The sequence below is a fragment of the Octodon degus genome, unplaced genomic scaffold (genome assembly GCF_000260255.1).
Source record: "Octodon degus isolate 3935 unplaced genomic scaffold, OctDeg1.0 scaffold00044, whole genome shotgun sequence".
Taxonomy (NCBI): domain Eukaryota; kingdom Metazoa; phylum Chordata; class Mammalia; order Rodentia; family Octodontidae; genus Octodon; species Octodon degus.
Window position 1 is genome coordinate 14,683,136 of NW_004524620.1, and position 27,045 is coordinate 14,710,180.

The window sequence follows — 27,045 nt, forward strand, 5'->3', positions numbered from 1 at the left end:
AAGGAAGGAAGAAAACAACACCCTGTAGCGGATTTCTAACAGGTGGTCAACTTATTAGGCCCAGCTGAACTGAGCTAGCTGGTGCTGGGTGTGGGAGGCTACCTAAGGGCTGTTGTCAGCAGCATAAAGGCAGAACAGGAGAAGCTGCTGAGACGCTGCAAGGGATGCTGTTTGGAGAAGCGGTTGGGGCTACTGGAGGCTGCTAGTTCTCTTGGGCTGCTCTGCTGGAGGACCTGGTCATGCTGGCTTTCCCGATGAACCTTGGTCCTCATCTTGAGCATCACTTTCTGGCTCTGGAGGGGGAAGTTGTGTACTGCTCAGCCTCGTGGAGACACTTACCACACTGGCTTTCCTGATGGGAGCTCAGCTGTCCTCATCATCAGGGGAGCTCTGGACCTCGCTGTGGCTGAGGACGGCTGTGGTACCTCTGGGGGAGCTCTGGTGCTTACCTTGAGGGTCGCTTCCTGGCTCCAGTTCAGATCTCTCAGCCTGCTAGCACAGACCTTTCATCTCACTTTCATCCCACTGGCATAGACCTTCTAGCTTCCACCACTGACCTTTGGGCCTTCCCAGCAAAAATCTGTGAAGTGGGGCTGCATGAGACATTGTTGTGGGCTCTAGGCCTCCAGCTGGACTTGTGGGAGGCATCGTTATAGGCTCTAGGATTTCAGCTAGACTCATGTAGGCTATTAGGATCCAGTCCCTCAGCTGGATTCTTTTAATTTTTAAAAAATCTTTTATTTATTTATTTGGTACAGGGTCTTGCTATGCAGTGTGGACTTGTAGAGATCCTCCTATCTCAGCCTCCCCCGGGCTGGGATTATAGGCATGTGCCACCATGGTTTCAGGGCAGCTTCTGGGCCAGCATGGCATGCAGTACCACTGATCAAACCCAGGTTCTTGTGCTTGCCAGGTAGGTGCATAGAACACCGAGCTATTTCCCCAGCCCTGGATTCTTTGGTATTTAGTGTGTGGACAGATTTCCTGCACTTCTTGTATGTTAGTTTTGGGTGATTCCTTATAATATTATAAAATGTGTCCTGTACTATATTGTTCCCCTTGCAACAACCCCAAACCATGAAACACCCTAAAATATATATAGATCCACAAAGCTCATGCAAACTAAAGCAATCTTCAGAAAAAAAGAACAAAGATGGAAGCATTATACTTTCTGATTTCAAAATAGATCACAAAGCTATAGCAATCAAAACAGAATTGGGCTGGGGAAATAGCTCAACGGTTTGAGCACTTGCCTAGCATATGTGAGACCCTGGGTTCAATACCTTGCTCCAGAAAAGCAATAATTAAAAACAATTTTAAAGAGACTTTGAGTTAAACAAGTTCTACCTGATAAATTGAAAGCAAGACTTCTTTCAGAATGATGCTGGTGGGTGGGATCTACTTTGACCAGGTAGAAACATGCAGAAGGCTGGCCATATCAGTGGACTGGCTAAGAATATATACTTGTCTTATTTAAACAACTTCCTATAACTAAACAAACTGACCACTGCAGTGCCTGAAACAGGGGAGTGCTGTGTTACACTCCTTCCTCCTTGGGAATCCATGCTCTTAATATGACAGTACAGCAGAATAAATAAACTGGGGTTGTGGTCATTGATCTGTTCTTGAATGTCTGAATTGTTAGGGGACAATACCCCGCTGAGATTACACCTCCAGTGTGTACTTAGCTGGAAGAACATGTTGAATCTTCAGTGTGTCTCTTGATTAAACAGCTCTTCCCTCATTTCTATAAATAAAACTTTGTAAATCTGTTTTTGCACACAAAAAAATCTGATTTGTAATACTTCCAATTGTAGATTAACTGAAATGTAAAATTATTTCTGTTTGTTCAGGGGATTTTTTTATTTTTTAAATTTTATTTATGTGTGTGTGTGTGTGTGTGTGTGTGTGTGTGGCCAGCTCAGCCCACCAGGGAGCGGGGCTGGCTGGCATGTGGTGCTGGGGGATTGAACCGCGGTCCCTGTGCTTTGCTAAGCTTGTTCTAAGTAGGTGCTTTAGACCACTGAGCCATCTCACCAGCCCCAGGGGATTTTTTTTTAAAGTCAAAACTTTTGTAGACAATTTAAGAATTCAGTTCATGTATTTCATATATTAATCCACTGGTGATTATTCTGTAACAATTTTTATAAATGGTAAATTATAGATGTGGTATTTTATCTAGATATAAAATTTCATATGTATTAAAATGTACAAAGTTTTTGTTAATAAAATTTAATAATTCTTTAGAAACCCAACAACAAAAGAGAGCATATTGGCATAGCTTGCCATGGTGGTGAATGCCTGTAATCCCGGCACTCAGTAGGCTGAGCCAGGGAGATCACTCTGAGTTTGGCTGTAGCTTGTGTTACATAGTGAATCCAAGGCCAGCCTGGACTACATAGCAATTAGAAGACAGAATCCAGAAATAAATTCACACTCTACGATTCACTGATTGTGAACAAGGGCAGCAAGAACGTACATGGGGGAAATAACAGTCCCTTCAATAGTTTTAGAGAACTGTATGTCCACTGCCAAAGTAGGAAATTGTACCTTATCACCCTGTATATAAAAACCAACTCAAACTTGGGTATTGGGGAATATAACATGGCTGAAATCCCAGCACTTTGTCATGCTGGGGCAGAAGGATTACAAATTTGAGACTGACTTGGGCAAGGTAGTGACTTAGTGAAACCTTGTGTTCAAAACTGAACAATAAAAAAGCCCTTTAAAAGAAGGCATGGAATATAATTGATATAGCTCAGTGAAAAGGCCCTGGGTTCAGTCTGTAGCACACACACATAAAAAGAACAAATAAAAATGGAACTGTTGTAGTCAGGGTTTGCAAGGGAAAGGATTTAATACAGGACACATAATTTATAGTATTACTTTATAATATTTACCCAAAGGGTCAAATGCAAAAGAGTATGGGCAATCTGGCCACACATTAGAGACCTAAAGAATATAGCAGAGGGCCTTGCCATGTAAACGTCCTGCATGAGTTCAACTGAAGACCTAGAGCCTACAACAATGCCTCCCCCATGAGTGTAGCTGGAGCCCTAGAGCCCATGACCATGTCTCATGCAAGTTTGTATCAAAGATTGGCCCTAAGAAGTCCAAAGGTCAGTGGTGGATGCTAGAAAGTCTTCACCAGCAGGATGGAGGATCTGGGCCAGCAGCCTGAGCAATCTGCACTGGAGTCAGGAAGTACTGCTCAAAGTAAGGACCAGAGCTCTCCCCAAAAGAACCACAGCCATACTCAGCAACAGCAAAGACCTGAGCTCTTCCAGTGACAAGAACAGCTGAGTTCATATCAGGAAAGCCAGCATGACAAATTTCTCCAGGAGAATCAACAGCACAACCTCTTCCTCTCCAGTTCTCCTTTTTTATGTTGTTTGCAATAATAATCCTCAGGTGGGCCTTCCACACCCAGCACCACGTTGATTCAGTTCAGTTAGGTGTTACAAGTTGACCAGTTATCAATCCACTACAGGGCCCATTTCAGAAAATGTGGAAAAATCAAAGATTTTTCTGACCTGTGGCTTAGATTAATCATGTTCTATTTTCTTGGGCTGAGACCCTTGCTGAGTCAAATAAAACTTTGGTGTTATTTTAAAGTGGGAATTCTATTGGGCTAATGTTGATATTCACAAGAGCTATAGTTTGGGGATAATTGGAATGTGTCTCTCTAGGGTTCATATGCTGAGAGATTGTTACCCATGTGTAACATAGTTAAGAGGACTGGGACAATAGGGTCATTGCCCTTGGAAGAAAGTAGGGTAGTTCTCATTGGGCCCTCATTTGTTTCTCATGACAGTGCTGTTATAAAAGAGTGAGCCTGATCCCTGGAACCCTGTTTGGCTTTCTGTTCACCATTTGATCTCATTCTCTTTCATACATTCTCACCACGATGCTATCCAGTACAATGTGATATCGCCAACAGGGCCCTCACTACAGAATGAATCAGTGGACCTACTTGATCTTAGACTTGTGGCCTCAAAATGTACTCAGTGTCAGGTATTTTGTTATAGTAACAGAAAATGGGTGAAAATAGTAAACACTTGATATAAGTTCATTATTTTATTTATTTATTTAGTGGAACCAGGGATTGAACTCAGGCCCCTGTGCTTGCCAGGCAAGCGCTTATTCTACTGAGCCATCTCCTGGCCCTCAGAATTTCATTATTTTAAAAAGTTGTATTGGATACAGTTAATAATGATACATGGTCACATGTCTTTATTACCCTAGTTCACACTGAGCGAACCTCCAGGCACTTGGAGTAGATTACTCACACTTCAACCTGACTGCAGATTTGTAAACAGGCCAGCAAAGCCAGCTTAGATAATGAGAGCTTCCTGGGCAACCAAGTGATTTTGAAGATGATTTTGATGGTAAGCAACTAAGTTCTGGAATGTGTTGTTATATAGCAAATTCTGTTATAGGCGACCAAGGTGATACTTTTTTTTTTCTCCCCCATAGAAAACTGACACAAGGGGGCCGGAGAGATGGTTCCGTAGAATAAGTGCTTCCCTGGTAAGCGCAGGGCCTGAGTTCACTCCCCAGTTCCACCAAAAAAAAAAAAAAAAGAAAACTGACATGAATTTTCCTTGCTTGAGAAAATCAGAAGGCCTGCCTGGCCCCACCCCTGGGGAGCACTGAGACGGCTACTGAGCCTGGGCGTGGGCGTGCGCGCCTGTAATCCCAGCACTTGGGAGGCTGAAAACAGGAGGATCACGACCAGTCCGATCTGTGTAGTGAGACCCTCTAGACCCTGTACTAAGTACATTAAAAAAAGAAAAGGAAAGAAAATCAGGAGAAAAGAGGCCAATGAGGGAAAGATCAAGGTATTAATTCCCTGCAATCCCTTCCTTTGCATCTCTGTAGACTGGTTATGTTTCTGGCCTAAATACCTCCATTCCTGTTAGGTAGTCTTAAGTACATAGTTTCTAGTTGTAATACTCCCTCCCCCTGTTCTTTTCATCTAAGGGGCAGTTTTGAATTTATGATATTGCTGAGTCTCCCTTGTGATCTTTCAAATTCTTGCCTACATTCCTGTTCATAATCCCTTATTAAACTCTCTTCTAATTCTCCTAATTTGATTATGCCATCTGCTTCCTGAGAGTAGGCTTTATCCAGAGGTAATACCTTGGCAGAGACTTGAGTGACCTGATGGAATGAGTGACGAAGATGTCTGGGCGAAGTGCCAAGATTTTGCCTCAGTGGCAAATCGGGTGACCTGCATGAGCGAGTTAGGGAGGAGCACAGAAAACAAGACCAAGAGTTAGCTGTACGCGGGTGTTGAGGGTGGAAATGTGTGGTACAAGCAAGGCAGATGCAAATGGCTTTGTTGGCTTTAAGAATTTTAGCTTTTACTTTGAGAAAAATGGAGAGCTGCTCTTTCGGGTCCTCCTTTCCAAGATGACGAAAAAAAGAAGAAACAACGGTCGTGCCCAAAAGGGCTGCGGTCATGTGCAGCCTATTCGCTGCACGAACTGCGCCCGGTGCGTACCCAGGGATAAGGCTATTAAGAAGCTTGTCATTCGGAACATAGTGGAGGCCGCCTTCCTCAGGGACATTTCCGAAGCGAGCGTCTTCGACAGTCATGTGCTTCCCAAGCTGGATGTGAAGCTGCATTATTGTGTGAGTTGTGCCCTTCACAGCAAAGTGGTCAGAAATCGATCTCGTGAAGCCCGCAAGGACCGAACTCCTCCACCCCGATTTAGACCTGCTGGTGCTGCCCCACAACCTCCACCAAAGCCCATGTCAGGGGAGCTGGGTCTTAGTGGACTGAAGAAAACTCTTGAGAAAGAAATAATAAATTGAATGGTATACTTTATATAGTATGTTGAGTGTACCTGCCAGAGGTGGGTTGGGTTAATTCAACCTATCCAAGTTTAAGTTTGTACTCTGCAAATGAATAAAGAGGAACACACTGGAAGGGGTTTCAGGAGCATAAAAAAAAAAAAAAAAGAAAGAAAGAAAAAAAAAGTAAAAAAAAAATGGAGAGCTGCTAGTGCCATCTCCTCACATCCAATTAAATCTAATTACATTGCTTTCTGCTATGTACTGACAGTACAGTGCTACAGTGCTGCAGTTCAGCACTGAATTTCTCCTCCCAGGCTGTGTGTGCCTCAAAGATGAATGTGTGGGTGTGTTCAGGGAGTCTAGCATGCATGGGTCCGAGTTCAAGGCTTTGTGTCTCTTCTGATGCTAGGGGTGACATGACCTTCTCTTAGTCATAATTCAGTCTAGAGTGTCTTTTTGTTGTTGTTGTTGTTGCTGTTGTTAGCATATTCTTTTCAGTTCTGCTAACGATTTGCGAGTAGGCACATTTTTCTTACTGTCTTTGTTGTTGTTGCTAAAGTCAATAGGCTCTTCTATACTGACTTCAAAAGTGTACCTATCTGAAGGGTTTTGTACAATAGAGAACTACTTCACGGGAAATATTCAAAGAGTTTAGCAGGAATACTGTGTGTCTGCTTACCTCTTAGAGGTGCTGGCTTGTCTGAAAAATATAAAAAGCAAAGAGATCATTTGCATGTATGACTCTCCAGAAAATAGTACTGAAACATATTTTAATTCTATAACTGAAATTTCCACTAAAACTTTTTTTTTTTTTTTTTTTTTTTTGTGGAACAGGGGATTGAACTCAGGTTCTTGCGCTTGCCAGGGAAGCACTTATTCCACTGAGCTGTCTCCCCAGCCCCTAAAACTGTGTATTATGGTACTAATTATTGGTCATCCTCTGAAGGTCACATGAATAATCTGGATACTTTAAAAAATATTTATTTATTTATTTGGCACAGTGTCTGGCTATGCAGCTCAGACTTATGGTGATCCTCCTGGGATTATAGGACTGTGCCACCACACCCAGTTTCAGTGGCTGGCATGTCATGGGAGCTTCGGTACTGGGGATTGAACCCTGGTCCTTGCATTTACCAGGCAGGTGCTTAGACCTCCGAGCTATCTCCCCAGCATGGATACCTTCTAAATCCATACCACCTCCATGGGAGTTCATTGTCTCTCTTCGTTTTCTCAGGAATTCTCCAGGCTAGCTTTTTTTACTTGTGTGAGTCCTGACATTCATATTGGGTGGCGTGTATCCCAGTCAACCAAAAATGTCACTTCTTAGGGCTCCTCTTAACCAAAACTCTAATTATAAGTTGTAGCTGTACGAATCAGGGCCCATTTTTTTTTCCTGTTAGTATAAGAGAAAGCAGGCTGTTTAGTTGGTAAGGTGAGTTTAGTAGGCAGGAAACTTTTCTTCCTAGCTAGAAGCAGTGGCCTATTAGAACCACTCTGGTTTCTCTTCTACATTTCATCTCAATTTCTTTTTAAATTTGTCATTATTGCTACTTAAAAAAAAAATTCCAGCCATGTATGGGAAGAGGGTCATTCCAGTGGACATTAGGAGAAAGAGAACTGAGTGAGGAAACCAGCTTTTTGGTTCTTCTGTGGCTCTTCTCAAATCTATTATGCTGTATTATCTCAAAGATTAAATGTCAATCTTCTAAAATTTTAGTTTCCTTCTCTACAAATTTACAGGGTTAAATTATTGAAACATTAAGAAATTTTGAGATCCAACATAAGAGTTTCAAGTTCTTAAAAAAAAAACAAAACAAAAAAAAAAACAAAACCAGGGCTGGGGATATAGCTCGGTGGCACAGCACCTGCCTGGCAAGAATGAGGTCATAAAAAGAGTAAACAAATGTAGCCACATGCTTCTCTAGGAATGGGCACCAGGGATTGATCAATCACCTTAAAACAGCCTAAATGAGTCACTAACCCAACCCCCAACAAGAAGAAACCCTGACCTGTATTCGTGCCCACTTGCTATGTGTGACTCTTCCCCATTTGATTCTGATTTAATCAACTTTATCTAAGCAATGGTGCTTATAATCTCATTGGCTGACCATAGTTTTGTCCCACATCATACCCACCTAAGCGAGTTTCCGTGTTCTCCACTACCTTAGATTTGCCTCACCACCTGGTTTTCCTCTATAAAAGTCCCTGGAAGAGACAGCTTCCCAAGGACAACCCACTCAGGGACCCCCTTCTGTCCTTCTCTTGAACAGAAGCTTTCTTCCCTCAATAAATATATTCTGCTCATTAAAAAAAAATGAGGTCATAATTTCAATTCCTGGTTACCAAAAAACCCCCAAACTCTCAACAACTGTAACATAATTATCATTGTATATTAGAGAATATTTTCAACATTAGAAAAAAACCCAGGCTCTGCAGCTCAGTGATAAAGCACTTTCCTATCATGGGTTCAATCTCTAGTACTGAAAAAAAAAAAAAAAAAAAAAACAGTTCAGTGGTGCATACCTGCAATCTAAGCTGCTCAGGACACTGAGGCAGAGGGTCAGGAGTTGGAGGCGAGCCTGGCAGCACAATGAGACTTCATCTCAAAACAAAGAAATCAAAGTATAGTCTCAAAAAACATTAAAAAACTGAATAAATTTATTTATAGAAAAACTCAGTACATTTTTCATATGTCAATAAACATTTCTTCACTGGGATCTCCTGAGAGCCTTGTTCATTCTATCTATATTTTGGCCTTGTCAAAATAATTATGGTGATTCCTAAGTCGGCCTCCAGGATAAGCTGGTACCTTGAGGCCCTGGATTGTATCTTCTTGGTAGTTTTTATGTCTAGCACAGTGCCTGGTGTAGAGACAAATTACACAGAGTAAAAGGTGATACAATCCTGGGTGAATTGAAGCTTATTTCTGGAAAGGGCAAACTTAGTAACGGTGAGGAAGGGACAAGTCAAGTCAGTCAAGTCAGCTCTGGATCCTAGGGTCAACAATCTGGTGTTCAGTGCTGCTCTACTATGAATATCTGAGTCTGCTTCAGATTTTTATGTTGAAAGCTAATATCCAATGCAATAGTATCCAGAAATGGGGGTTGGCAAATGGCATGAAGTCATGAGTAAGTAGGATTAGGGCTCTTATAAGAGGTATGGGGGGTTGGGACATAGCACATTGGTTATATCCAATGAGTATGTGAGTATTTAGTGTTTCGCCTACAAGAAACCCCATATTCAGGCCGCAGTTCCGCAGGGAAAAAACCCCTGAGGCTCCTTGCTTCACCTGCTATTTGGGGACACTAAGAAGGCACCACTTATGAAGATCAGGCTCTCATCAGACACCAAATCTGCTGACTTCTCCCTTGGAATTTTCAGTCTGCTGATCACTGAGCATAGCATTTATATTGTAATTACTCAGTCCAAGGTGTGTTTTAGAAGACCAAATGTGCTAAGGTAGTGTCAAAAGATAGACCTACCATCATTTAAGAGAAGTGGGCATTTCCCTATGTACTTCCACAGGTGGCCTACGTGTAGAAGCAGGCTATTTATTTATTGAGAAGTAGGTGTGCGGATACAAATTTAGGCTTTGCACTAGCTTAGTATGTGACCTCAGTCAAGATGCTTCATGTCCTGAGTGCTCAGGTGCTTTATTTATAAAATGTGAATAATAATTGTACCTGCCTCATTAAGTTATTCTGTGAATTAAACAATTACTTAAAATGGTGTTGTTCACATGATTCATGTTCCATCATAATTCTGATGAAGCCCAAGACACAGGAATAGGTAACACCAAGCACTAAAATGTTCCTAAGGGAAGTTCTGTTGCATTTGGAAGACTGGCGGGGAACACCGTCCAAGTCCACAACATCAAAAGGCAATTAGAAACCTTGCTCCGGGCGCGGCGGGCGGCAGGACGGCGTCTGCCCTCCAGCCGGTCGGCCAGGCAGTCAGGCCACACACACCATTCACAAGGTTCCCGCACAGAAGAGACAAGCCGAAACCCGGCGCACCCCAAGCTTGGAGATCTGCAGGGATTCCACCGCACTCCTCCGCAAAGGCACAGCTTTCTAAGGGGGGAAGTCACCGACCTGCCGCGCACCCGGCCGCCAGACGCGCGGAAATAACGAAAGCGCCTCCGCAGCAGGGCGGCCGCAAGCGGAACCTCAGGACGGAGCGGAGTCGTCCCAGCGGAGGTCCAGCCTGCCGACCTGGCTGCGGGTGGTCGTCACGCAGAAGAATTATCTCTATAATGTGGGGCTGGGGGCCTGCCCCTTAGCTCAGCTCTTTAAGTGGCTGCTTCCACAAAGCAGTCAGGCTCAGGTTGCTGTGGCTAGATGCCCACAACTCAAGCCGGCCAAACCTGCCCTGAAGGCATGCGGAGGGAGGGGAATCCATATAATGTGGGACTTCCAAAATGACATGTGAAAAGTTGTATATTAAATAACCTTAATAAATATTCTACAAAAAGAAAAAGAAATACAGAAAATTCAGATGGAAAAACATTACAAACCTCATAAAACTCTTTTCTCCCAAAGGAAAAGAGATTGAATATATAAGAAGGCTAATATTAATATATTACAGAATGAACGCAACATAGGTTACTGTAAGAATTAGAAGAGTCAATGCTACATAATCATTTTTATAAGGTAAAGTACAGAAAACCAAATCCTTTATACAAATGAGAATTTAACACATTACAATGAACTTGGAAATCTAAGAAAACTACCACTGACAAAGTCTCACAGCAGTCACAAATCACGACCTCTTGGGACGGTGCCCAGAGTTTCTTTATTAAAGCTTCTCAGATGCAACTAAAGGCTCACCAGAGTCCACCAACAGTCGAGCAAGTTTATAACTGCTCAGGCTAAGGTTTGTTTTATCAGAGAGATGGACCAAGACGGTGTCCCAGGTAGATCTACCATCATTTTCACACCTCTTGCGCTATAACTCTCAACTCTGGTCTCGAGCATAATTTCCACCTCTGCTATCCGCTTCACGCGGCTCAGGTTTGCCTGCCCCTCTCTCGGGTTCTGCTCCATTGTGCCAGAGGTCTGCTACTCATTTCCGACTTCGGGAGAAGAGCGGACATCTGTGCCCACAGGTAGGCACTCAAAATCAGGCCAAATTACCCCAGCGGTGACAACCGCTCGAGCCGGCTCCTCCCAGATTAAATCCGAAAGGCCAGGGCTCCAGCGCCTTCTGGAGACCAGAGGCTCGGAGCAGGGCAGGCGAGACCGCGGCGCTCGGTGCGGCCCGGTGAACTGCAGAGACGAAGCAGCGGCCACCGGGGAAGAACCGGGGTCTCCGCGGCTCGTCAGCCGTCGGCTTTACATTTTGTGACTTCCTACTGTTATTGGTGCCTTTCTTCCCCGCTTCTGGTTACAGCTCTCCCCAAGACCAAGTTGCTCCCGGCGCGGTAAGCCAAAGCGAGCGTCCGCGCGTGCCGCAGTTGCGTCTGCGGGAAGGCTCCGGAGTCGGCCTTCCTCCCGGCCAGCTTCGCCCCGCCCACCCCACCGCCCGCCCCGCCCACCCCACCGCTCGCTCTGCCCACCCCACCGTTTGCCCATCTGTGTCCGCCCAGCTCCGACCCCCCACCCAGCCGCCGGCCCAGCTCCGTCCGCCGAGCTCCGTCCGCCCAGCTCCGCCTCACCCGCCCGGCTCCGTCCGCCCCGCTCCGCCCGCCCAGCTCCGTCAGCCGAGCTCCGCCCAGTCCACCCCGCAGCCAGCCAGCCCTGAGCTCTAGGCCGCAGGGCGCTTCTCACTGGGCGCCCCGCCCTCAAGGCGTAGGGCCCGGCCTCGGCCCGAGACGCGCATGCGCAAACGAGGGGGCGGCCCACAGCGGGAGGAGGCGGGGCGGGCCCTAAACGCTGCAGCCCATTGGCTGCTGCCTTTTGCAGCTCCCGCCCCCAGGGTGCGGGCGGCGAGGCGTGCCACGTCAGGTTGCGGACGCTGGCGGAAGGGAGCTGTAGCAGAAGGGAGGTGAGCTGTGCGGCTGCTGGACGGCCCTCCGCGGGCTGCTGACTCCTGCAGGGAGCTGCCCTGTCGCGCCGGTTCGTCTGTGGCCAGTCTGCTTGCGTGGAGGGCGGCGAAGGCCCTGCGGGCCCCGGCGCCGCGCTGCGAGGTCGCGCAGTGGAGCACGTGGTGGCTGGAGCTGGTCGCGGCGTGGGCGCGCTGGGAAGGCAGGGACTGCTGTTGGCCCTCGGTTCTGCCAGCCTGGGCCCTGAAGGCGGGCGGACTGGGACTTTCGGTTCGAAGAGCTCTGGAAGGCCGGCCCGTGCTGGCTCGAACGAAGCTTCCAGACTCCGAAGCCGGCTGGCGCCGCCGGTGCTTGCAGTCCCGCCTGCAGCAGGTTGCAGGCCCCGCTCCCTTTTTGGCCGGCTTCCTGGGGGCAGCGCCAGGGGTCCTGCCCGCCTTGCCTGGCCGGGGTGACAGTCTCCTAATCGCCTAGGACTCGGATGTAGGTCACTTTAATGCAGAGGCTTATGGGTGAGCAGAGCCTGTGTTCCGACCTCCCTGGTTCTCTTCTCTTGTGCGCATTTCCCGAGGAAAGGTCCGGAACTGCTCTGTGGAAGTTTGCAGAGACCTGCAGTTAGGTTGCGCCTCTCCTTGAGTCATTCCAGCCATGGCCTTAGGCCCCTCCAGTGAGATTCCTCAGTTGGTAGATTTTTGAAATTAATGAAGTCGTTCTGTCAGTCCCATGCCGTCATTGACTCATTCATTGAGAACTTCCTTGATGGATTCCTTGATAGGATCTTATGCTTGATACCAAAATCCACGTTTTCTCCTTTTCTGCCAGTTTTGTTGATAAGAATTGTCTGAGTTGATGAGAATTGAGTTGGGCTTTTTTTTGGGGGGGGGTTATTGGCTCAGTTTTAGGCGCTAGATTTACTTATAAAATTATGAGAACTTTTCGGGGACCCTTAATTAAGTGTTCCTTCCTTTCTGCTCTAGTTAGTAAGCCTTGAACAAAAATGGATCTGAGGGGTAACCTGCTATGTATCGAGAAATGTAATAGGTCCAAGTCTGGATACTTTTAGAAGTATTCTGTAACTTTGAGATACTACAGGAGAGGGTAGGTATATAGCATATTTACAGAACTGTGCTAAGAATTGGGAACGGACCATTAAAAAATGATTATATGTTTTACTGTTTCAGTGAACACAGAATCTTTGTTCATTTTTTACTTTTTGTCTAGCGAGCAAGCACAGTTTTACAGTTGACATCCGATTCCTGCAAAGAAAGCACTATGACTCACCTAAAATTTGAAATGTAATAATCATGAGATTGCTAATGTTATATATAAAAATAGTAAGAAAAAGCTGCATATGAGTTCCATTTTCACTGCATTTTGATTTGCTGTGTAGATTAATGGTGGGGTTGGCTTTCCTGGTTAATGTTAGGTACTATTGCTTAGATAATATCTGTCAGTAACATTTCTATTTTAACATTTGTCATATCAGCCCAGCATTGTTTTTTAGTTAATTGATGTCTTCAATTGAGGTCTGGCAACTACAAAGTAAATAAAACTATTACTCTGCAATGAAAATACTTACTAAAGAGATACAGCAGCTTTTCACTTGCTAGTTGCTAGATGGTACTTGTAAGTGCATCAGGTGGCCTTTTTCTAGGTGTAAGATGATTTCTAACCTAGGTCTTCTGAGACAGTATTCATATCCTCATGATATTTTTTGTATATTGTCCACAAACCATTAGTTGAGTTAAATTGCATGTGTCACTATTAGGGATTTGAAAAACTTGAATTCTCTAAGTATAGTATATTTTTAAGAGTTGACTACAGATCCAGAGACAGTTACAACAATAAAATTTATCTGTGATTCATAATTAGTAATAAATTGGAGGTTAGAGGTCATGTTTACTATTTCCATGATAGGATTAGATTTGTTAAGCTAATTGGACAAGAGGTGTTTGTTGGTTTCCTACTATTAAAATGACCTCAAACAAATTTTTTAAGGAAAGTGAAAGATCTCATCTATTTTTTTTTTTTTTTTTTTTTGCGGAACTGGGGATTGAACTCAGGCCCTTGCACTTGCCAGGCAAGCACTTATTTTACTGAGCCATCTCCCCGACCTGATCTCATCTATTTTTAAACTACTGATGGAAATACTTATATAAATGTGGTCCACAAGTACTTCTACCTCAATTTTTTAATTAAGTTTATTGTTGTATTGTGGATATACATAATGATTATGTAACTTGTATCTGTACATAGTATCACTTGATTACTTTTTTGTCTGTCTCCCACCCTCCCTTCAGCCCCTCCTCCCCTGATTTTATCTTAGCCTTTTAACTTCCCAGTGATGTATGGAAGTGAAAAAAAATGACACATCACATTCTTTTAAAAATTTTGTTAATTTATATTTGCTTTCACTTAGCCTGAGTTACTTGGTAATATAGCTAGCTATTCCTTGACTTATGATGGGGTTGCGTCTCTATAAACTCTGTAATTTGATAGTATTGTAAATGGAAAATGCATTTAATACACCTGATTTACTGAGCATCATCACTTAGCAGCACAGTATACTATGTAGTATTGGTTGTTTAGCCTTGTGGTGGAGTGGCTGACTAGGAGCTGCTTCTTGCTGCTGTTGCCCAGGAAGCCCATCTTTTTTAGGTTATTGCACTAAATATTATTAGAAAGATCAGATTGAAAACTTAAAGTACTTCTGGGAGGCTGAAGCAAGAGGATGACAAGTTTCACCTCAGCCTGGGCAACTTATCGATTTAGCAAGATCCTGTCACAAAAACAAAAAGGGCTGGGATAAAGCTCTGAGAGAAGGCCCTGGGTTCAACCCTCAGTATGAGAAGCAAAACAAAAGCTGTCTATATATGTACTGTTTTCGCTAAATGTGTATAATTTTGCATTGTTGTAAAGGTTGAAAAATTCTGAAGTGAACTATCAGTAGTAGACTGTAACTTGAAGATATTTCAACAGTGTTGACTTTAGTTTTGTACAGGGCTGGACACTGGCATGTCCATGTAATCTAAGCTAATAAGGAGGCTGAGGCAAGAGAATCACTTGAGCCCAAGAGTTCAGAGCCTGCCTGGGCAATTTACATAAACAAGTAAACGAAAATAAAATGTACATTTCTCCAGTGTTCATGATAGGCCTTGAACTCCTGGGCTTTTGATATCCTGCCTCAGCCTTCTGAGTAGTTGCAGCTAGGGGCATCTACCACCATACCTGTTTGTGTTTCTAAGCACAACTCACCATCCACTTACTGGAATGGGTCTCATTCCTTTCACCTACTAAACGGTTTGACTCCAGTCTCCCTTGCTTGCTTGCTCGCTTGTGCTCTCCGTCTCAGTCTCAGTTGGTTGGTCTGTCTGTCTGTCTGTCTGTCTCTCTCTCTCTCTCTCTCTCTCTCTCTCTCTCTTTCTCCATATTACATGTGCCATTGTTGCTGGGTAGTACCCATGAACACTCAAACAGGATGTCCCTTACCTCTTCTTAAAATAATAGCTTTCTTAGCTTCATTTCTCCTTTAAGCCTCTGTACAATTTCTTTTTACTCCCTTTTGGCAAAGCTGTATTCATTTGTTTGATTTCTTCTGTCCTTCCTTTAGCTCATTCTAGTCAAGTTTCATTCTTTGTCATTGTAAAACATTTTTTTTTTTGTTGTTTGTTTCTAATGACTTTCATTTTGCTAAATCCACAAGTCAGCTTGTAATCTGTCATCTGTCTTAGTTGGCCCATCAATGTTTTTTTTTTTTTGCAGTATTCACTGTGCTCTGAACACGTTTTCTTCACATCTACTCAAAGGTAATGAATGATTCCTGGTTTTTCTCCTAGTTAAGTACTACTTTCTAGACTACTTTTCTCATTTTTTTTTTTTTCTGTCTTTCTGGGCTCTTAAACTGGAGTGCTGCAGGCCTAAGTCCTAAGACTTGGTCATTAGCCTTTAAAAATTTTTTTTAAAAAAAAATGTATTTGGTATAGGATCTCACTATGCAACTCAGACTCACAGTGATCCTCCTGTTTTCAGTCTCTCCAGCCCTGGGATTACAGATGTGCGCAACCAGGCCTGGTTCCCGTGGCTGGCTCAGTGCATCAGGGGGTGGTGCTGCTGCAGCATGTGGTGCTGGGTATCGAACCCCAGTCCCTGAGCTTGCCTAAGCAGGCACTTAGTCTGCTGAGCTATCTTACCAGCCCAGTCATTAGTCTTTAAATATTAGCTTTAAGGGCCAGGGATATAGCTTAGTGGCACAGTGCCTGCCTGGAAAATGCAAGGTCCTGAGTTCAATTCTCGGTAACCCCTTTACCCTGCCTCAAAAAAAAAGGGGGGGGGTCCAATAAATATTAGCTTTAAATACTAGTAATACCATAGTAGTCCCCAAATTTTTATTTTGAGCATGGATGTCTTCCTTTGAACCCCAGACTTCTTTATTTTTAGGGAAGGGTCTACAGGGTGTTCAGGGTCTCACTACTAGATCGGACTCGTGGTGATCTGCCTGTTTGCAGCCTCCCAAGAGTTGGGATTACAGGTGCGCACCCCCAGTCTCAATTGCTGTCTCAGTGTACCCCCGGGGTAGGGCTGGCACAGCAGGCCCGGGGATCAAACCCCTGCGCCTGCTTGCAGTAGATTCCGTGGTCTGACCCATTTGTGGTCTCTTTGACTTCATTTCTAACTGCTCTAACCCTTGGATTGCTCATACTTATGAAGTGTGCTTTACCTGTGGGTTCTGTATTCCTCTTTTTTGCCTAGAATTGTCTTTTCGGAGCCCATGAACTATTCTTTCATCTTTTTCAAGCCTTTTCTGACCATCTTTAAATGTTTTTTTTGTTTTGTTTTTTTAGGCAGGGTCTGTGTGGTTTGGGCAGGCCTTGTGCTCACTTTTGTATCCCCCAGGCCAGACTTGAACTTCCAGTGATTGTTTTGTCTTGACCGGGTGTGTGCCATCATGCCCAGTTACCATTTTATTTTGGAACTGTTTTCAAATATTATCTTCCCCCTGCCCTGGTTTACTTTTAAGCATAGCATTTATGTTCAAAGATGATGTGTAAACTATTTGTTTATTTTTAATTTAATTCTATTTTATTTTTGTGGCTGACTCAGCCTGCTCCAGAGTGGGGCTAGTGTGGCATGTGGTGCCAGGGATCGAATCATGGTCCCTGTGCTTGCCTAAGTTTGCCTAAGCAGGCACTTTTAGACCACTGAGCTAAATTTGCTGACCTATTTATTAATAAACTATTTGCTTATTCTTGCCTTCCCTCCACTATTATTAGAATCTAGAAGAGCTGGGATTTTTGTCTGTATTTGTAGTGCTTCCTGATGTGCCTGGCCAAGGTAGGCATCTAATACATATTCATTGAACGAATGAAAGGTAGGCATTTGGCATCAAAACCATTAATAAGCCTACCTATCTCCTCTTTGCTTTGTGGAAAAACCCATGAATAGATTTTGGGCTATTATCTGAGGGCATTTCTGGCCTTCTCTTGCAAGTATTTTTGTGATTTCCCCTGTTTTTACAGGTCTCCCAGACAGTGTTCTTCTGTATCCAGACTTTTTATTCTTTGCAAGAGATTTATGATAATCTCTACTCAACTGCTTGGAATACATGCTCTTGGTACTTAATAGCAACCTCTTCTCTTTATATTGTAAATAGTAATGTTTTTGTTCAGGGCAAAACTGAAAGCTGAGAATGTGTCTCAGTTGTAGAGGGTTTGCCTAGGATGTGCAAGGCCCTGGGTTTGATCCCTAATCCTGCAAAAAGCAAAGCTGGAACAATTAATAAATGAAAGGAGTAGTCTAAGGCAGAACATTTTCAAACCCCTGCCCCCCCGCCCCTTTTTTTTTCATTTTTTTTGTATTTGGTACAGGGTCTCACTACACAGCTCAGACTCCTAGTGATCTTCCTGTTTTCAGCCTCACCAGCAATGGGATTACGGGCATGTGCCACCACATCCAGACTTGGTAGCTGGTTCATTGAGCCCTGTGGGTGTTGTTAGTGCAACCTGCCAGACCAGGGATTGAACCTGGTCCCTGCGCTTGCCAAATCAGGTGCTTAGTTCGCTGAGCTATCTAGCTGGGCCTTCAAACCCTTTTTTAACTATTGAACTATCCTCTTAATTACTGAGAACTTCAGATGAGAGTATATTAAAGTTCTAATTGATAGACTAATCTTACAAAATCAGTTTGAACCATGAGGCTGTGAGTATAACATTTAAAATTTATGATTATGAGTAAAAATTAATCTCTTAAAGTGTTTCATTTTGGTTTTGTTGCATACTGTCAGGGAAGTCCTCTATTACACAGAGTAGGAATTGTGAATGGTAATAATTTTTTTGTAATAGTTCACATTGCAATGAATTTTAACATTTCTTGTGTGCAGTCATAATTGGTCCTACATAGACTTGAGAAGTAGATGAAGCTTGTACCTTTGTTCTTGGCATTGTTTTGTGATGTAGTTTTTTCTTGCTGACATGGACAAAATGTAAATTGTAGTCAAAGGGTTTAGAAGACTTGTGCATTGCTGTCTTCCTTTACAAAGATGAACTCTTAGAAACAGATAAATGTCTTTTGCATCTCAGTGTATGACTACTTTTTTTTTTTGTTTTTTTTTTTTTGTTGTTGTTTTCTGAACCAAGAACCTTGGAATTATCCTGTACTTAACATTTCTACCTGTAGTCCATCAGAACCCTTGTCAAAATATATCTAAAGTACTTACCTTTTTTTTTTTTTTAATTGTATTTATTTGTTATAGGGTTTCACTATGCAGCTTGGACTCATAGTGATCTTCTATTTTCAACCCCCACTACACCTGGACTCTGTGGCCAGCTTGGCCTGTCCTGGGGGCAGAGCTGTCACAGCATGAGGTGCCAGGCAATGAACTGTGGTCCCTGCACTTGCCTAAGCAGGCACTTCAGTTTGCTGAATTATTTTGCTGACCCTGAAGTACTTATCTTAACGCTGAAGGTTTACACTCTTCAACCCAATGAGGACCTCATGAATAAGTATAAATGTTGCCTTTTTGTTTGTTTCTTTGTCTACAGGATGTACCTGTGGTTCAGGCTGGCCCCCAATTTGTAGCAGTCCTCCTGCCCCATACTCCTAAATGCTGGGAATTATAGATTTGCACCACTACACCCAGCTTTTGATTGTATGGTAGCTTAGTAAAAATATGTTTACTCCTTGCAATTTGTTTATGGAGTAGATCTCAAGTGTTCTCAGCCCACACATAATAAAATGGTTATGATCTGATGGGTATGTTAATTACATTGGTTGCAGTTATTATTTCACATTATATACATACATCAAAACAGTCATACTTATGTTATATGTATTATCAGTCAATATTATATACAATGTTTTGTTAACTATTTCAATAAATGTAAAAAGATATAAAACTATATATATATATATATACACACACACACACACACACACACACACACACACAATTCCTGGATTATTACAGTAAGTACCTCACTGCTCTCCCTTCTTCCTTGCCTACTCTTTTTAAAAAAAGTATTATTATTATTAATTGATACAAGGTCTTCTGTGCAGCTTGGACTCATAGTGATCCTCCCGTCTCAGCCTCTTCAGCACTAGGATTACGCCAACACACTGGGTTTCAGTGGCTGGCAAAGTGCATGGGGGGTTCAGGGGCTGGCATGGCATGTGATACCGGGGATTGAGTTTGGGTCCTTGCACTTGCCAGGCAGGCGTTTAGACCACTGAGCTAGCTCCCCAGCCCCTTCCTTACTCTTTTTAATGGTGTGTTCTCAACAAATACAGTTGGAGTAGTGGCTGGAGTGGTGGCACATGCCTGTAATCCCAGCACTCCATAGGCTCAGGAAGGGTCACAAGTACCAGCCCATTTTGGGCAATTTAATCACTTAGACAATATCTCAAGATAAAAAGTAGAAAAGAGGGCTGGCGGCTAGGGAGATAGCTTGGCAGTCTAAGTGCCTGCCTGGTAAGCAGAAGGACCCAACTTTGATCTCTAATACCTCATACCGTGCTGGCTGCAACTGAGCTGTGTAGCCAAACACTGTACTAATTAATTAATAATAGAAAATAAAGGAAGAGGGGGTTGGTTGTGTTGGGTCAGTTTTCACTAACAAGTATGCCATCTCCCTGTGCCCATGGCTCCAGTACTTGCCCTGTTGCTTAGGAACACCCAAGGGTGCAGAGCCTTGCAGGGCTGTGTGGCCTGGGTTCTCACGCCTCTCTGAGGCCTCCTTGCCGCTCTGCTCAGAGTCACTGCCCTCAGGGTTTCTTCTGGCTGAGTTCTCATTGCTTCCTTCAGGTGCCTGTCTGAGTGTAAGCATATCAAGTTTTTTTTCTTATGTACTTAGTAGATGGTGTAGATGGTCTGCAGGGTCTCGTTACGTAGATTGAACTCATAGTGATTCTCTTGTTTTCAGCCTCCCAAGTGCTGGGATTACGGGTGTGTGCCACCACGCCCAGTCTTAATTGTGCCCTCAGGGGTGGGGCTAGAAGGTTTTTGATGGATGACAAAACAGAAAGACTTTCTTGAAATTTACAATCGATGATGGTAAAAAAATAAACCTTTTATTTTCTTGATATTATGTTATAGATGTGTTGGAAAATTAAGCTATAAAATATTTGAGCTGTGATTTAAGTAACTAAAGATACATATTTTCTAGACTGCAGCTAATGTATTTGATTAGAGTGAGAGTGGAGGGAGTTGAACACACTGGAGGAACACTTAAAGTTTTTTCAGGGACAGATGGATGAATCTTGCAAACCATTTAGAGTCAAAGGTAATTGCATTAGCGTACTTGTTTGAAATTTCAGGACCATTATAACTTCTAATAACTCCAAGTTGTGACTTTCTCGTTAAATAGTTCTTAATAAGTAGAGTAATTGGATCAAGAGAGACTTTTTTTTTTTTTTTTTTTAATACTGGTGCTGTGATGGAACGGCCTCTTTCAACAATGATTAAAAAAAAAAACCCATGGTTTTAAGGGGGTAAATATGATCATTAATTTTTTATGCAGACAAATTCATTTTATTTTGTTTTATTTAAAGACAAATTGATAATTCCCTTTTAATTAAAAAGTAACATATGCCTATTGCAGAGAAAAGTAAATATTGGAAATATAAGGGAGAATGTTGATAGGATGCAGTCACCTATTATTCAAAAATAACCTTGCAAATATATATTTTTGTTTTGTCTTTTTGAGACAGGTTTTCACTGTGCAGTTCAAGCTGGCCTTGAACTCACTTTGTAGCCCAGGTTGCCCTTGAACTCACATCAGTCCCCCTGCCTCAGCTTCAGCTTCCCAGGTACTAGGATTACAAGCACGTGCCATCACACCCAGCTGCTTGCTAATATTTTTGTATACTGAATATTTTATTTTATTTATTTAATTTTTTTTTTGGTGGAACTGGGGATTAAACTCAGGCCCTTGCACTTGCCAGGGAAGCGCTTATTCCACTGAGCCGTCTCCCCAGCCTGAATATACTGAACACTTAAAAAAATTCTGTATCTCCTTTTGAGCAGTTTCTTTTCCTTTCACAATATCTATTGTGCCTGTCAGATTTTATTTACTTTCTCAGTTTTTTACACTAGGGAAACAATGCTGTGCTTATACATGTGGGTCTGCTTTATTGAAAAGAGCAATTAATACCTAATTGTTTGATCAGTTTTGCATGCCTATTTATATCTGGTAATCTGAGCGAGTATTTTGAAAATAACAATATGCCATATAACAACCATTGTTAATTTCCTATCTTGTTTTAAAATTCTGTATCATTTTTATTGTTTTCTTATTCTCTTTTAAATTAAAATTCTGTGTGTGCAGCTATATATATTGGTTCTGTTCATGATTGTGTATGACAATTTCATTCAAGTTTTTACTCTGTCGTAAGTATGTTATTAACACTTTTTATAAACATTTAAGGGCTGGGGATGTGGCTTGGTGGTAGAGCTCTTTCCTTGCATACACAAAAATCCTGGGTTCAATCCCCATCACCACAAATAAAATAAATTCATCAGTGTAGGATCATATTAAGATATTTAAAATTGCAAATTAACATATTATCTATATATTCCTTAGTTTACCTTTCAGGTCAGTCAATGACTACTCTTAGACAAAGCATGCCTACCTTTTTGCCTTTTGTACTCTTGCTTCACTTTTGAAATGGGAGGTGTGTAGAAGTGAATAATGTGTGCTATAGATAGAAATACAGCTGAAAATTGCCAGGCACTTTGGCCAGGTGCTCAGTGAGTGCTGTTCAGAAAGCCTTTGAGTGGTTTAGTTTTAGATGTAAGGACCTTCAGCTTCCTGTGCTGAGGACCTGGGGAAACTGGTCCCACACGCTATAGTAGCTTTGCCTTTTTGGTGGCTCTATTCTCAAGCTGATCTGACCTTTGAGGACCTAACTATAAATTAGCAGGAAAGCCAGGTGGGGAGCAGTTTCACAGACACTGTTTGAATTTGGGCTGAGAAGCAGAGGTAGTCTTGGAGGGTGAATTGAAACTGTGGATGGGGCTATTGGGGGTTAGGGTCTGTGATGTGGCTGGGGCTGCACATCTCATCAGTCATTTACATAAGCCTGTGTCTGTTAAAATGGTTTGTAGGGTTTTAAAAATTTGTGAAATTAAAAAGAAACTCATGAGTAATTGCATATTATTTCATGACTTTCTTTGTTTAAAAACAATTCTTAGGGCTAGGGTTGTAGCTCAGTGGTAGAGTGCATGCTTAGTGTCCATGAGGCCCTATTGTGAAACAAACAAACAAAGAAAACTCAAATTTATCTGAAGTACATTCTACGTGCTGTAGTCTTTCACTTGTTGGTCCTTATTTCACTCCAGATCCCTTTCTAATTCTTGAATAGACTGCACATTAATATGAAATGATGTACTAATGATCTACCCAGGATGGTTGGGAAGGTTAGTTAAGATCAGATTATTAAGTAACCTGCGAATGAGAATGGGCATGAGTAGTGCTAGCTGAATAATGGGAGATTAGTAAATGTTGCCTCTTTAAATAATTATTTAAAATGTCCCTTATCCCAACAGAAAATACATAAAGGTGATGCTGTTTTAAAAGGAATGTAATACACAGTAGATTAAAGGCATAGCTGTGATAAAGAATACCTTTCAATTGTAGCATTCATGTAAAAGGCTGTATTTAAGTAACAAAGATCCAGTTTTCATCTCTGTTACATTCATCTGGAAACAGTCAACAAACTTTTATGAGGAATAGTTTTTTAAAACCTACCAAAATGAGAAATGGTTTAATAAACTCTCACCAGTGTGGATTCTATGAACTTGGGATTTGGATTTTACTGAAGTTCAACTTGGTACTACCTACACAAAATTGACTTGCTCAGTTAAAATAGAAGTGTTTATGAGGGCTGCATTTAAGATGAACTGTTATTTTCCAAACCTAAATATGTTGGTAACTGAATTCATGTTACTGTATTAGCTGGAAATAAAGTTGTTTAAAACTTTATTTTTCTACTCTGGTTTTTATTAGTTTATTTTGTTTTTTTGTGAGTCAAATAGAGAAAAAGTTATAAATTTTGGATTTCTCACTTTGATTTGAACAGTTGATGTGAAAACAACGCAGAATCTCAGTTCTAACATTTTTGAGTCTTTGTACATTAGGTACTAAACATAGTAAACATAGTAACTCACCAAACATTTATTGTATGCCAGGTCCTGCAGTGGGTGAACAAGACAAACTCAGGAGCTCAGACGTGCCAGGACACTAGGTGCAGTGGCCTTGGTTAGAAGAACCCTTCCCACTTGAGCGATTTCATTGCTTGCATGTGAGTGGGTGCACCTGCTGCTACCTACAGAGACACTATTCCCTTCAGAATGAGAGTTCTTCCAAGTGTTGAGAGACTCTAGCCCTCTCAGAGTTGGAAGCTACTGTTTTTAGATACCTGTTTTTTCTTGAACATTCAACTGTTTTGCCAAACACTTTCTACATGTGAACTCATCTAGGCTCATAGTTCTCTATCTACATTCTCTAGCTCCTTGAGAGAATCAAGCATTCCCTGTGTGGTAGTGTTTGAGAAATGAGTTGGTAAACAATTTCATTTATATGAATATTTGCTTATATTTTGAAATGGAAAAATGAAATATATATAAAAATTAAATATAAAATATATTCAGCTAGCACTACTCAGGCCCAATTAAAAGTTCATGTCAATGGTAAGAAGCTTGCACACATAGATTGACACTAATCATTGTCATGATTAAAGTTCTTGCTCTTGGACCAGGGAGGTAGCTCAGTAGTATAAGTTCCTGCCTGGCAAACGCAGGGTCCTGAGTTCAATCCCCGGTACCACACACACAAAAAAAAGTTCATCCTCTGTTAATTGATGAGTTGTCAGTGGTGACATAAAAATGGAAGTATACAAGTCAAGAAACATGCACATGTTGCTGATGTAAAGAGGGTCATAGTACTGCAAGGATGAGGGTTAATGTAGAACGATAATTTGTGTTTTGTGCTCTGGCCTTGGGATGCTCATTCAATATGTAAATGTTGCATATTAAGACTATATGTTTTTGCACTTAAGGTATCTTAAAAGAAACAGAGTTTGCATATGTTGATGGACTGCTTTGGGAATTTGATTTAACACTATGTAGGTATTCTTGTAAAGAAACCCAGATTTTTTTTGGGGGGGGTTGAACTCAGGACCTTGTGCTTGTCAGGCAGGCACTTACTCTACTGAGCTATCTCCCTGCCCCACCAGCCAGGTATTCTTTTTTTTTTTTTTTTATTTTTTTTTTTTTGTGTGTGTGTGTGTGTGTGTGTGTGTGTGTGTGGCCAGCTCAGCCCACCAGGGGGCGGGGCTGGCTGGCATGTGGTGCTGGGGGATTGAACCGTGGTCCCTGTGCTTTGCTAAGCTTGTTCTAAGTAGGTGCTTTAGACCACTGAGCCATCTCACCAGCCCCCAGCCAGGTATTCTTATAAACATTTATTTGATTCCCTGAAATTTGGCAAGATATAGTGAAGAAGCCTAGATGTTAGGTTTAGACTAAATGCTAATGGTTAACATTTACAAATGTTTCCTATTGCTTGTCTCTGAGTGAAGTACTTTAATGGGTTATTTTAATTTAATAAAAACTTTATATCAACTATAGTTTATTCAGGAATGGTTAAGCATTTGAGATTGGAAGAGAGACTGTTGATATCTATACTTAACTTCTTCCATAACAAAGCAACTGATTTTGACCTCTCAGCTTCACTTAGGTTTTCCTATGAAAATGAGAATAATTACAGTATTCTTGTCTTGGGATTGTTGTTCTGTTTTAGGTTGCTCTGTAATAGTAATACAGAAGTGTGAAAAACTCTGTAAGACAGTCAGAGTAGTGATTTATTTCATGTACACACACAACCTTAGGGTTTATAATACAGTGTAATTCAGTTCTTCACAGTGCATTGTTCATCTTATTGGAAGTTTTTTAGGCTAGTTCTTTTAACTCTGTGGTGATTACTTTTTGTGATCATATTCATTTAAGAATATGAGATACTCTTCATGTCCATTTTGGAATACAAAGTTAATGCCAGAGAAATTTGGTATTCATTTGGTTTTCAGTTTTCATTAGTATTAGTAAGTTAAATGAACTATAAAGTGTCACTATGCCGTTTTCCATTAATTTAGCAATTTGGCTTTCACAAAAAATAACAAAGGAACTTGGTTATTTACTTTGTAGCAATCAAAAATATTGCCATTAAACTTGTAATCAGTCTACTTAATTCTTTTCAAGTTTAAATTTTTTAATTTTTATTTGAAATTTCCTAAGACACTACAGTAATTGGGAAAGTTACAATGATTATATTTCACCTTGACAATGGAGTAAGTTTTTAAATGGTCTAAAACTAATTGAGGGCCTGCCAAATAGTAGATGGGGCCAGGGGTTGCCTGCCGTGGGCCCTGCCCCCAGGTTGCACTGAGATTGAGATTGAGACTGGGCGTGGTGGTGCACACCTGTAATCCCAGCTCTTGGGATGCTGTGAACAGGCAGATCACTACGAGTCGGATCTAGTAGTGAGGCTCTGAACACCCTGTAGACCCTTCCCTAAAAATGCAAAACAACAACAACTAATTGAATCTATCTGGTTAAATAACATTGATCACAAGGAGATTATGGGGCCACAGAGGAAAATGATTGAAGATGCAGAGTGTGCCTAAGGAGAGTCACATGGAGAGAAAACATTCTCTCAGGCTTTCATAGGGAGCAAATTGGTTAAGCAATGACTGTGACTCATTCACATGGCTAACACTGACAAACTGCGGTACAGGGTTTCAGGTTAAATCCTGAGGGGATTTGACTTTGTCAGATACAAAAGTTACATTTCTTGTTATATAGGTTATGCTTTATCTTGGTCTTAACCATCCAGCAGAAAAGTATGAAAACAAAGTATAAAAAGTAAAGCTGTATTAATATGCTGAGCTCTAAAAGGCTCAAGTCATTAACTTTGGACATTGCCAGTCTTATGGAAAACCCACTACTATTATGAGCTACTGGACTATATTGGGATAGATATTTTGCTGAATTCATGCACCTACAGTATTTAAATGACGAGGGAATGCCCTTCTCTGACAAAACTAACCAAAAAAGTGGGATAGAAATGAACGACCATTTTGTATTGGTATACTCCAAATTGGATAGATATACAGCTGTATTCTTTTAATTCAATGAATAGAGAGGTTTGTTCTAATAGTATTTTTGGACAGAATATCATGTCTGCGTCTTGTACAATGAATAACCATTAAGACAACACTATGCAATGTATTGATTATTGAAAATGTGCTAGTAATTGGTTGCGAAACAGTCTCATTCCTATTTGTTTCTCAGTAAAATTATTTTAAAAAATTACATTGATCCCTTTTCAATATTCTTTCCATAAAGCATTAGTAAAATGACTAACTTTTTATCATTCAAAAAGTTTTTATACTTTGTTGCTACTCACTTTGATACCCTTTAATGGTAGATTTTAAAGCTTACAGTGACACAGTGACTTGGGTATGAGAAAGTTGTATTCCATGTTTCTTTTCTTTTCTTTTCTCTCTCCTTCCTTCCTTCCTTCCTTCCTTCCTTCCTTCCTTTTTTTTTTTTTTTTTTTGTACCAGGGATTGAACTCAGAATCTTGTGCTTGCCAGGCAGACCCTTATGCTGTTGAGCTATCTTCCCAGCCCTGTATCCCATATTTCTGACAAATATATTAGAATCTGAATAAAGAATTTGATATTTTGGTAGTCTTATTTTTACTTTTTTTTTTTTT

The 27,045-nt window shown here is 41.7% G+C and overlaps 1 protein-coding gene and 1 long non-coding RNA gene across 6 annotated transcripts in view; one reads left to right on the forward strand and one right to left on the reverse strand.

Annotated features, from left to right (window-relative positions):
- LOC111816902 overlaps positions 1-8,406 on the reverse strand; it is a 23,174-nt gene extending 14,768 nt beyond the window's left edge. The window contains exons 1-2 of the long non-coding RNA XR_002821219.1: positions 8,326-8,406; positions 6,482-6,502 (exon numbers count right to left, since the gene is read on the reverse strand). This is a non-coding gene — a long non-coding RNA (uncharacterized LOC111816902). The remainder of the gene's footprint in view (positions 1-6,481; positions 6,503-8,325) is intronic.
- Positions 8,407-11,713: 3,307 nt separating this feature from the next.
- Focad (focadhesin) overlaps positions 11,714-27,045 on the forward strand; it is a 379,256-nt gene continuing 363,924 nt past the window's right edge. For 3 of the 5 annotated variants that reach the window (XM_004631729.2, XM_023715838.1, XM_023715836.1), the window contains exon 1: positions 11,714-11,787. The gene's annotated coding sequence lies outside the window, so the exon portion shown is untranslated. Of the gene's footprint in view, positions 11,788-17,806; positions 17,828-23,462; positions 23,576-27,045 lie in introns of those variants that run through there. The other 2 variants (XM_023715834.1, XM_023715835.1) reach the window with 2 other exon arrangements.